Consider the following 8,694-nt stretch of genomic DNA (forward strand, 5'->3'; position numbering starts at 1 on the left):
GACCTCATACCTCAGACCTAGGATTTCGGGCTTCAGACCCCTCACCCTCACCTCGGCTAGAGAGTAAACTGATTGTGTTGACTTCAGCCAATTCGAGCATCAATTGGCTCCATCTATGCGAACATCGCTAAGACTTCTCTCAACTTAACCTAAAACTAAGGGAATCAATTCCTATGCCTCAGCCAACATGCTAAGGAACACTAGGAACACCCAGAACCTAGTCACAACAGAAGAACTCCAAGAGGTCCTCGACAGGCTGGATCACCTCGCTAGATGAGTGGATGAGGCAGACCCCAAGCAGGAGGCCGCCCCCAAGGCGGCCACCTCGCCGAGAGCTCGGGTCACCAAGGTGAGTGTTAGTCCACGGACCTACTAGCCCTTGGCCCCACCAACCTCCTGCGGGCCAACCCTTATGAATCCAACAACAGCCGATGTGCTAGCCAGCCACAAAGAACCTCAAGACCCCCCATCCGAAGGGGGGAAGAATCAGCACAATCTCGCAACGACAGTCGAGACTCCGATTAGCATCATCATCGCCAAAGAGAGAACCCCCGGGAGGTAGGCGGGCACTTGGGCCACCACAACCCCCTTTCGAGGGCCGAGGGCCAAGGGCCGACGCTGCGCCTCTCCCTCATGGGTTTCAGAACTCCTAAACAACCATCGGGCCAAAAGGAATGAGCGTGGCCCCGTATCTGAGTACTCTAGGATTCAGGTGGACCCCCACCGAGTCTGTAAGGACCAGAACAAGGCACAAGCCCCCCTCGACTCACGGATCGTGGACCTACAAGCACAGCTCAGAGTCGTCAAGGATGAGCTCCACCAAGTTAGAGAGAGCCAAGCTGAAGCCTCAACCAACCAGAGCCACCCTTTTGGAAGGATGGACGCATTCACCTCGAACATCATCTCCGAGCCCTTACCCCCGCATTTCAAAGCCCCAGCCTTGGAGATGTACGATGGGGCGACCGACTCAGATGATCACCTAGAAAGTTTCAAGGTGTTCATCCTCCTTTATGGGTACATCGACGCCCTGACGTGCCGGACTTTCCTAGCGACCTTCAAGGAGGCAGCTCGGCAATGGTTCTCTAGTCTCCCACCTTGCTCCATTAGCTCATGGGAGTAGTTCGCTAGCCTATTCCTCGCCTACTTCATTAGTAGTAGGTGGTGCCAGAAGAGTGTCATCTCCCTGATGTCTGTCAAGCAGAAGCGCAATGAGAGTCTACAGTCCTACATCGACCGCTTTAAGAAGGAAGAACTCAAGGTCCAAGACTTCGACCACATGGTCTCCATGCACGCCGCCATCAACAGCCTAAAAGGTTCAAAATTTTGTCACGTATCGGCCGATACGTATCGCTCTGGCAATTTTTCGGTATGGTACATGTTACCAAATTGAATGTGTCGTATCTATTTGTTGTATCGATGTCGTATCGTGCCCGTATCATTGAGTATTGATGCATTTCGGCACCGTATCAGTCGATATGCTACCGATACAATACAATTTTACTATGGCGGAATCACAAATAAAACTCCCTTCGAAAGAGGGCTTCTAAACCCACTTCAGAAGTCCTCTTTCTTTCCCAAACCCTTCAAAAAGCTTTTTAACCTTTCTGAAGACTCAAATCTTATAAAAATTTGCCAAAACATCTGTAAATTTGCAAGATTCAATAAGTTTTCAAGGTCGTGAAAAAAGGAGCGAAAATAAATATGTTTTTTCAAATGTCTTTTATATTTTCAGCCAATATTAGAAAAGATAAGGGGAAAGAAAGTGGTTTGCCCCCTGCCCCTTCGACCTCCGATTCGATAAGACCCCCCTTTTAACAACTGTTATGCATTTTTGTTGTTCTTATTATAAAATATTTTTATTAAAGATAAAGAAAAAAAATATTTTTATTAACGATCGTCGTAGCGGACTTCATGGTGAAGAGGATACTGGTTGACAGTGGCTCTTCGGCCGACATCGTCTTCTATGAGGTGTTCAATAAGATGAATAACCCTACCTGTTATAGTAGGGACAGAGCCTCGGCAGGTGATGAAGATGAATGATTTCCTATTCATGAGGATTAGAGCCCCCTACAATGCCATCATTGGGAGGCCGACCCTCCATGCACTCAGGGCGGCCATATCCTCCTACCACCTCGCCTTCAAATTCCCCACTGAGCACAGCGTTAGAGTCATTCGAGGGGACCAACAAGTAGCCTTCTAGTGCTATGTGGCACCACTGAAGGGCAAGGACAAAGAAGCCTGTCCATTTGAGGAGCTCGACCTCAGGGAGGAGCTGGCGAGATGAGGCTAATCGGCCGAGGACCTCATCTCGGTCCCCTTAGACGAGGTCGAGCCCGAGAAGATAGTCCGCGTCGGGTCCAATCTTCCCTCGGAGAGCCTATTCGAGTTGGTAAGTTTCCTTAGAACCAATGCTAACGTCTTTGTTTGGTCTACCGCTGACATGCCCATAATTAACCTTTCAGTAATTACTCACAGGCTGAGCGTGGACCTGAGCTCTAGGCCAGTTTGACAAAGAAAAATGTACTTTGCACCAAAGCGTTGAAAGGCCATAGGAGAGGAAGTTGACAAGATACTCAACATTGGCTTCATCTAAGAGGTACACTACCCTAACTGGTTGTCAAATGTGGTTATGATAAAAAAAGCTAATGGGAAGTGGTGGATTTGTATTGACTTCATAGACCGAGCTTGCCCCAAAGACAATTTTCCTTTGCCAAGGATAGACCATCTTGTTGACAGCACCATAGGGTATGAGCTACTCAGCTTCATGGATTCATTCTCTCGATACAACCAAATCAAGATGCACCCCAAGGACAAGGAGAAGACCTCGTTCATTATCGAGCATGATACCTACTGCTACCAGGTCATGCCCTTTGAACTCAAGAATGCTGGGGCCACTTACTAGTGCCTCATCAACAACATCTTCAAGAACTAGATGGGGAGGAACATCGAAGCCTATATAGATGACATGGTGCCGAAGAGCCTGAGGGCTAACCAGCACACCTCGGACTTGGCTGAGACCTTTGACACCTTACAGAGGTTCAACATGAAGCTCAACCCTAGCAAGTGTGCCTTCGGTATCACGTCAGGCAAATTCTTAGGCTTCATCGTCACCCAGTGAGGCATAGAGGCCAAACCAGAGAAGATCCAAACCATCTTGGACATGACACCACCTTAGTCAGTTAAGGAAACTCAGAGGTTGACCGGCCGAGTGGCTACCCTCCACCGCTTCATGCTGAAGTCGGCCGACCATTGCCTTCCTTTCTTCTGAGCCATCAAGAAGTTGAAAGACTTTGAGTGGACCAAAAAATTCCAGCTCGCCTTTGAAGAACTAAAGCAGTACCTCACCTCGCCTTCCCTCCTCATTCGGCCCCTACCAGGGGACATATTGTGCCTGTACTTATCAGTTGGGGACGAGGTCATCAACTCGGTACTTATCAGAGAAGACAAAGTGCAAAGGCCAATCTGCTGCATTACCAAGGCCTTCGCCTTGGTGGTCTCAGCCAAGAAGCTTAGGTCGTATTTTCAAGCCCATACAATCACGGTCCTAACCAACCAACCCCTCAAAGCCATCCTAACTAAGCTTGAGACCTCAGGATGACTAAATAAGTGGGTTGTCGAGCTATCTAAGTTTGACCTCAAGTACCAACCTCGGCTTACGATCAAAGCTCAGGCCCTGGCAGACTTCGTTGCAGAGTGCACCTTCCACCGACCCCTCGGTCGAGCCCTAAAAGAAGGACTAGAAGAGAATGGCGAGTACAAAAGCTTGACCCACATGGAAACTTTTTGTTGACGGATCATCTAACTCTAGAGGAAATGGAGCTGGCCTCATTCTCCTCACCTCGAACGACACTAAAGTGGAATACGTGTTGAAGTTTGACTTCTCGGCATCCAACAACGAAGCCAAGTATGAAGCCCTTCTCATTGGACTGCATCCCACGAAAGACCTCAATTCGCAGCACATCGAGGTCTTTAGTGACTCCCAGCTGGTGGTGAACCAAGTGAATGGTGAGTACAAGGCCAGAGGGTAGAGCATGGCCAAGTACCTCGCCAAAGTGCAAGAACTAGCCCACCACTTCCAGCACTTCTCCCTACAGCAAGTCCCCTGGTCTGAGAACATGAGAGCTAACGCCCAATCCAAGTTGGCAACCACCTCAGGCTCGACCCTTAGCTGCACAGTTCACATAGAGAAGTTAGCTCAACCATCCATCGAGGAAGCCCAATTCCTTCTAGTGCAGGCCGAGACATCATGGATGGATCCCATCATCACCTTCCTTGTGACAAAGCAACTACCTGATGACAAAAACAAAGGCAAACAAGTTTGACGACAAGCCACACAGTACAACTTGTTTGAAGGGAAGATGTACCAAAGGTCATTCACCTTACCATGCCTCCGATGCTTCCGCTAGGAGGAGGGCGAGTATGTGTTCCAAGAAATCCACAAAGGCATCTGCGGCAGCCACCTCAGAACCAGAACCTTGGCCAAAAAAGCACTCAAGCAAGGGTACTTTTGGTCGATAGTTCAAAAAGACGCAACCGAGCTGGTGTGAAAATGTGACAAGTGCCAAAGACATTCAAACATATCCCATCAGGCCGGCCACAACCTTATCAGCCCTTGGCCCTTCGTGAAGTGGGGCATGGACCTCCTCGGCCCCTTCTCTCAAGCAACAGAAAACAAAAAGTACGTCGCCATCGACTACTTCACTAAGTGGATCGAACCTGAGCCCCTGGCCACTATCATAGCCCGATGATCCAAAATTTCTTTTAGAAGAATATCATCTATCGCTTTGGCCTCCCCCACATGCTGACCATAGACAATGGAAAATAGTTTGACAACGTGAGGTTCCGAGAATGGTGTGCCTCCCTCGGCATCAAATAGTAGTACACTTTGGTAGGCTACCCTTAGACGAATGGCCTAGTCAAGGTCACCAACCGAACTATCCTAGAATGACTGAAGACTAGACTCGACAAAGCTAAAGGCCTAGGGGCCAACAAAATAAACGTCATGTGGGCATCCAGACAACACCTCGGATGGCTACGGGAGAAACCCCGTTCAACCCAACATATGGCACTGATGTCGTCATTCCAGTAGAAATCGGCCAGTCGACACTCCGAATTGAAGCGTACAATGATGTTGAGAACAACAAAGAGCTTAGAACAAACTTGGACTCATTGGAAGAAGTCCAAGAGCAGGCACATATAAGAGTAGCAGCCTACTAACAGAGGGTAGCTCGTTACTACAACTCAAAGGTGAAAGAAAGATACTACCAAGAAGGAGACCTCGTCCTCAGAAAGGTCATGGTGCTTGAGCCCGGTGTAAGCAAGCTCAGCCCTAATTGGGAGGGTCCCTACAAAATTAAACAAGTTTTCGGCCCTAGTACCTTTCGGTTCGAACACCTCGGCGGAAGACCTGTCCCTTAGACATGGAACACAGAGAATCTCCGAATGTACTACCAATGAATGTAACTCCTATTTGTTGAACAGTGAATACTAGTGCTAAGTTTCTGACCTCGGCTCAATCTTTTGGTGTAAAAGTTAAGTGGCCATGACCCCTCGGCCGCACAACCCGGCCGACGTGCACAGCCTCCTCCGAGGCCCCACGCTTGGACCAAACTATGGTCGGGGCAAGGTTCTTCGGCTACAAACACCGGCCAGCATCCTCAGCCCATAACAAATAAACACTAGGAAGGGCATAGCGTCCTCAGCTAAGCACGCCTCGATAATGTTGGCTAGCGCCCACGTCTACCCTTCACCCCGAGCACCTCGGTGGCATCATGTGCTCTTGGCTCTTCGCCTCGAGTGCCTCAATGGTATCGGGCTAGTTCGGACCTTCACCCTGAACACCTCAACGGCTCCATGACACTTAGCATAGTAAGGGCACCCCTATAAAAGCCAGCTAGGCCAGCCAACGTCTACCCTACACCCTGAATGCCTTGGTAGTGTTAGGCCATTTCGGCCCTTCGCCCCAAGCCCCTTGGTGGCTATCAGACACCTCAGCTCCACAACACTTAGCCCGGTAAGCCAGGAGTGTGATGACCACCTCGGCGGTTCACCTCGGCCTTGCCTAGTCGATCCTTGAAGGATCAAAGCTAGGAGAGCTGATGGCAACCCTCCTCCCCAATGAGGAGAGGGGCCCAGACCAGCTCGGCCTCAGCCAACCCTTCTAACTTCCTAGAGCGAGCAACTAAGTAACGAGCCACCTCGAACTACAACTTTTGCAACTTGTGACCTCTGGTAAAAAAAAGGATACATGAAGGCACAAGGTATGCAAAAAGTATATTTCATTAAGTGTTCAATGGTTTGGTAGTTACAAAAAGTCTTGACCTTTGATGGGGAGGCCAAGCCCCCTTTACAAAAAGCATGAACAAAGAAAAAAAAAACAAAAAAAAACAAAAACAAAAGCACTTAAGGAGCTCAAGCGTCTTGAGCATCACCCTCGACCAGAGGGGCAACTGGGTCCTTGGTGGCAACAACATCAGTAGGGTCCTTAGGAACGCCCTCAAGAGGAAGTGTGTCGGGGAGCACCACCAAATCATCCACTTGGAATTCTGGGACCAACTTCACCAATGCCTTCTTGGTATCCTTGATCCCCTCTAGGTAGGCCTTGGCGCGTAGTTAGCTAGACACTTCTTGTACTCTGGCGTCCGCTTCCAAGTAAGGATGGAATCTTGAAAATTGGCCTCTACTTCTATTGCTTGAGCCTCTTCCTCCCAGTCTCCTTTGGCCGACCTCCATCCATCGGCCTTTTCCCTCTGTCACCCCCTCCACTAATGGGGGCCTGTGGCTGAGACGTCCTCTCGGCAGGCGCAACACCTCTCTCCACATGAGTAGGCACCTCTCCGGCCAGACTCTTCGGCATCTGCCTTGACAGCCTCTCTCCTAAAGCCTTTTTCTTCGCTAGAGCACTCTCCAACAGCATACACTTAGCATCCAACAACATCTCTGCAAGAAGGAACAAAGGATCAGTACCAAATAAAGTGAAAGTCAACGTGTCAAATAGCCGACACAAAGACTTCTCCTATCGAGGGGAGCTGAGCTGAGCCCCGCAAAAACCGACTAAGAACTTGGCCTGAAGTGTTCCCAACACAAGAAGATGGGTTATCGTGGTGACTTCATCATCCCGAAACGTCAGCTTAGGTTTCTCGGCAGACAAGTAGATCTCCCCCCAGCCTGACTTGAAAGAACAACCCTCAGGACAAGAGACAAAAAAGAATTTGCCCTTCCAGTTGTGGATGGATGATAGGTTGTCTATAGGACAACCTCTCTGAGGATGGAAGTAATACATGCTGCCCTCGGTAGTGTGTGCCCTTGGCACAAAAAGGGCTCAGAACACCTTCGGCATCAGGTCCACGTCTTGAAGCTGAGCCACCACCAGCATGGCTATAATGGTCCTATGGGAATTTGGGGCTAACTGGCTAAGAGTGATCTCATACCACTTCAGCAGCTTGGAGATCAAGGGATGAAGGGGGAACCTGAGGCTGAACTCAAGGAAGTGCTGGTAAACACATATCTTCCCCTCCTCCGGCATTGACGGCCGGTCACCAATATCAGTGACCCTCAACTTATAGGATTGAGGGATGTAGTACCTCTTGGCTAGGGACTTCACCTGGTCAATGCTATATGTGCACACCTTGGGCGGCATAGTTGGCCACTATCCTCGGGCTTGGCTTGGGAACCGGTTCCCCTTGGACCATTAGGGGGATTCCTCACCTTCCCTAGGCGTCACAGATCTGGCACTCTCATGAGGAGAGTCTTTGCCCCTTCAGTCGCACTCGGCATCATCGAGGGCAATCCTCTCCCTTAGCACCTCGACCTCGTAACGCAGGGCGAGGATCTCGGCAACCGATAGGTCTCAATTAGAGCTGATAGGCAAAGGGGTTCGAAATGAGCTCACCCCTGAGGATTCTGGGAGTTCATAGCATTCTGGGCCGGAATTAGAGTAAGACATGGTGAGGCATTTACCTAGGATGAGGACGAGAATGAAGAGTTCTAAAGAGAAGAGCTAAAGTCGAGGGCTTTGGGAAGCAAGGGTCTTGAAGGCGAAAGCACTCAAGAGCAAATGTGGGGGAAAATGGTGACTAAGACCCCTATTTATAGAAGAATGGACGACCTAGATCATGCCCATCCAACAACCACACAACGACCGCCTCCACGGCCCCGTCTGCGCATCGACATGCATCTCTCGCCTCGGGAAGATGAAACAATGCCAAGCAAACCGGCTAGCCGACTCACTGTGACCCGTTGGCTAGACCGATCAAACCGGTCAAGTGACCACGCAACCTAGTTTGCCTAGAACCCGTCTCCTCCATGACCGCTTGATGAAGACGAGCTTCACTCGCAAGCGGCCAAGTCATTAGCTTGGGCACCAAAGCGCCCAACTGAAGGTCCCTGCGGCTGAGGTCGAGGTAACAATGGATTTGCTTCCACTTTAGCACTAGAACAAGGTAGGGGGCAAGGCCTCTCCCTCACCCACCTACAAGGACAACCTCAAAGCTGAGGCCGAAGCCTCCCAATAGGAGAGGGCCCCCATGGCTCACCCGAAAAGAAAGGGGGACAAAGGCAGCGATGCCACCGCAGGCCATGTCACTTTTGGAAATCTGACAGCATCGCCCAACACCAATGGCACACTCCCTACAACTGAAGCTGAGGCCCTCACCCTGAACCTCCACCACGGCCTTGGGAGTGGGGGGAAAATGA

The sequence above is a fragment of the Nelumbo lutea genome, chromosome 1 (genome assembly GCF_056320005.1).
Source record: "Nelumbo lutea isolate HS-2025 chromosome 1, American lotus-T2T, whole genome shotgun sequence".
Classification (NCBI taxonomy): domain Eukaryota; kingdom Viridiplantae; phylum Streptophyta; class Magnoliopsida; order Proteales; family Nelumbonaceae; genus Nelumbo; species Nelumbo lutea.